Genomic DNA, 3,978 nt, shown 5'->3' with positions numbered 1-3,978 from the left:
TCCATGAATGTATCTAGTTCTTTTTTTAACCCTGTTATAGTCTTGGCCTTCACAACATCCTCTGGCAAGAAGTTCCACAGGTTAACTGTGCATTGTGTGAAGAAATACTTCCTTTTGTTTGTTTTAAACCTGCTGCCTATTCATTTCATTTGGTGACCCCTAGTTCTTGTGTTATGAGAAGGAGTAAATAACACTTCCTTATTTACTTTCTCCACACCAGTCATGATTTTATAGACCTCTATCATATCCCTCCTTAGTCATCTCTTTTCCTAGCTGAAAAGTCCCAGTCTTTTTAATCTCTCTTCCTATGGCAGCTGTTCCATACCTCTAATCATTTTTGTTGCCCTTTTCTGTATCTTTTCCAATACCAATATACCTTTTTTGAGATGGGGTGACACGCAGTATTCAAGATGTGACCATACCATGGATTTATATAAAGGCAATATGATATTTTCTGTCTTATCTATCCCTTTCTTAATGATTCCAAACATTCTGTTCACTTTTTTGACTGCTGCTGCCCATTGAGTGGAGGTTTTCAGATTAGTATCCAAACTAATTAGTAACATGTCAGTACAGACATAGGTGCCAACTCTGTGGGTGCTCCGGGGCTGGAGCACCCACGGAAAAAAATTGGTGCGTGCACCCACTGGCAGCCAAGCTCTCCGTCCCAGCTCACCTCCGCCTCCGCCTGCTCCCCTGAGCGTGCTGTCCCTGCTTCTCCTCCCAGCGCTTGCCGCTGCGAAACAAGCTGTGGGAGGGATGGGGGAGGAACGGGAATGCAGCGCGCTCAGGGAAGGGGGCGCGGAAGAGGTGGGGCCGGGGTGGGGATTTTTGGGGAAGGAGTCCAATAGGGGCAGGGAAGGGGCAGAGTTGGGGCAGGGACTTTGGGGAAGGGGCTAGAATGGGGGCAAGGCCAGTAGCGCAGCTGGGGGGGAGCAGGGGGAGGGGCCGCTCCCACTGAGCAGAAAAGTGGCACCTTTTTAATCTTTACTCACCCGGCGGCGCTCCGGGTCCTCGGCGGCGCTTTTACTCACCCGGCGGCGCTCCGTGTCTTTGGTGGCGCTTTTACTCACCCGGCGGCGCTCCGGGTCTGTGGCGGCGCTTTTACTCACCCGGCGCTCCGGGTCTCGGCGGCGCTTTACTCACCCGCGGCGCTCCGGGTCCTCGGCGGCGCTTTACTCACCCGCGGCGGCGCCCGGGTCTCGGCGCGCTTTTACTCACCCGCGGCGCTCCGGGTCCTCGGCGGCGCTTTTACTCACCCGCGGCGCCCGGGTCTCGGCGGCGCGCGGCGCTTTTACTCACCCGGCGGCGCTCCGGGTCCTCGGCGGCGCTTTTACTCACCCGGCGGCGCTCCGGGTCCTCGGCGGCGCTTTTACTCACCCGGCGGCGCTCCGGGTCCTCGGCGGCGCTTTTACTCACCCGGCGGCGCTCCGGGTCCTCGGCGGCGCTTTTACTCACCCGGCGGCGCTCCGGGTCCACTCCGGGTCTTTGGCGGCGCTTTGGCGGCGGGTCCTTCAGCTGCTCCGAGTCAATCGGGGGGTTTCTTTTTCTTTTTTCTTTGAGGCGGGTGGCACCTGTTTTTATTTGTTCGCTCCCCCTGCTGCTAAAACCTGGCTTCGCCACTGGGTGGGGCAGGAGCGGAGTCAAGGTGGGGCCAGGGGTGGGGGGGGACAAGCACCCACCGGTGCCAGGAAAAGTTGGCACCTATGAGTGCAGAAGTGGTAGATTGGCAGCATCTGGTCACCATTGTAGTAGAAAGCCATATTAAAACACATACTGTTTGTTTGCACCTACTTTACCCAAGCATCGCTCTGAATCAGTGACCCGTCCTTGTCATTATTACCACACCCCCAATTTCAATGTCATCTGCAAACTTTATCAGTGATTTTGTTTTCTTCCAGGTCATTGATAAAAACATTAAATAGCGTAGGGCCAATACCTACTCCCTGCAGAACACGCCCACTCAATAACCATTCCCTATTTACAGTTACATTTTGGGACCTATCAGTTAGCCAGTTTTTAAGCCATTTAATGTGTGCCATGTTAATTTTATATCATTCTAGTTTTTTAATCAAACTATCATGCAGCACCAAGTCTAAGTATATTACATCAACACTATTACCTTTATCAACCAAACTTGTAATCTCATCAAAAACAGATATTGAGTTAGTTTGACAGGATGTATTTGTCATGAACCCATGGTGATTTGCATTAATTACATTACCCTTCTGAAGCTCTTTATTAATTAATATCAGCCATTCTATTATCTTGACCAGGATTGAAGTCAGGCTGACAGGCCTATAATTACCCAGGTCATCCCGTTTACCTTTTTAAAAATTGGGACACCATTAGCTGTCTTCCAGTCTTCTGGAACGTCTCTGGTGCTCCAAGACTTATTGAAAATCAACATCAGCGAGCTCCTCAGCCAGCTCTTTTAAAACTCTTGGATGTAAGGTACCTGGACCTGCTGACTTAAAAATGTCTGATTTTAGTAGCATCTGTTTAACATGCTCCACAGCAGTGGTTCTTAACCTATTTACCGTTATGGGCCACATATGCGCTCCATAGGCGTGCGCATGGGGTGTGCCGGGTGTGCCCAGGCACACCCTAATGCCCGCGGGCCAGATCCGGCTCCTCGGGGCTTTGGATCCGGTTGTGGGATTTGCCCCCGGTGGTGCCGCAGGCCCCATGCGGCTCTCAGAAGCGTCCGGCACAGCACCACGTCCCTGGGGAGGGCAGAGGGCTTTGTGCGTTGCTCCAGGCACCTCCCCCCGCAGCTCCCATTGGCTGGGAACAGGGAACCGCGGCCAATGGGAGCTTCGGGGGAGGTACCTGGAGGTGTGGCAAGGGCAGCGCATGGAGCCCTGTGCCCACTCCCAGGGGCCACGCAGGGACGTGGTGAGCGGTGGGGCCAGGGCAGGCAGGCAGGCAGGCAGCGCGCCACTGCAGGTAAGTGGTGCCGGGCCAGACCCCGAACCCCTCCTGCATCCCGCCCCCCAACTGCCTGCCCTGAGCCTCCTGCCTGCACCCCGCACCCCTCCTGCATCCCAGCTCCCTGTCCTGAACCTCCTGCTGCACCCCACCTGCACCCCAACTCCCTGTCCTGAGCCTCCTGCCTGCACCCCGCACCCCTCCTGCACCCCAACTCCCTGCCCTGAGCCTCCTGCCTGCACCCCACCTGTACCCCAACTCCCTGCCCTGAGCCTCCTGCCTGCACCCCACCTGTACCCCAACTCCCTGTCCTGAGCTCCCTGCCTGCTCCCCGCACCCTTCCTGCACCCCAACCCCCTGTCCTGAGCCACCTTCCTGCACCCCAACCCCCTACCCTGAGCCCTCTCCTGCACCCCACACCCCTCCTGCACCCCACCTGTACCTCAACTCCCTGCCCTGAGCCCCCTGCCTGCACCCCTCCTGCACCCCAGCTCCCTGCCCTGAGCCTCCTGCCTGCACCCCGCACCCCTCCTGCACCCCAACCCCCTGTCCTGAGCCTCCTGCCTGCACCCTGCACCCCTCCTGCACCCCAACTCCCTGTCCTGAGCCTCCTGCCTGCACCCCGCACCCCTCTTGCATCCCAGCTCCCTGTCCTGAACCTCCTGCTGCACCCCTCCTGCACCCCAACTCCCTGTCCTGAGCCCCCTGCCTGCACCCCGCACCCCTCCTGCACCCCAACTCCCTGTCCTGAGCTCCCTGCCTGCACCCCTCCTGTATCCCAACTCCCTGTCCTGAACCTCCTGCTGCACCCCTCCTGCACCCCAACTCCCTGTCCTGAGCTCCCTGCCACACCCTGCACCCCTCCTGCACCCCAACTCCCTGTCCTGAGCCCTCTGCCTGCACCCCGTACCCCTCCTGCACCCCAACTCCCTGTCCTGAGCTCCCTGCCTGCACCCCGCACCCCTCCTGCACCCCAACTCCCTGTCCTGAACCTCCTGCTGCACCCCTCCTGTACCCCAACTCCCTGTCCTGAGCTCCCTGCCTGCA

The sequence above is a fragment of the Mauremys reevesii genome, linkage group 17 (assembly GCF_016161935.1).
Source record: "Mauremys reevesii isolate NIE-2019 linkage group 17, ASM1616193v1, whole genome shotgun sequence".
NCBI lineage: Eukaryota > Metazoa > Chordata > Testudines > Geoemydidae > Mauremys > Mauremys reevesii.
The sequence above is the reverse complement of the archived record's forward strand: the minus strand, read 5'-3'. Positions refer to the sequence as shown.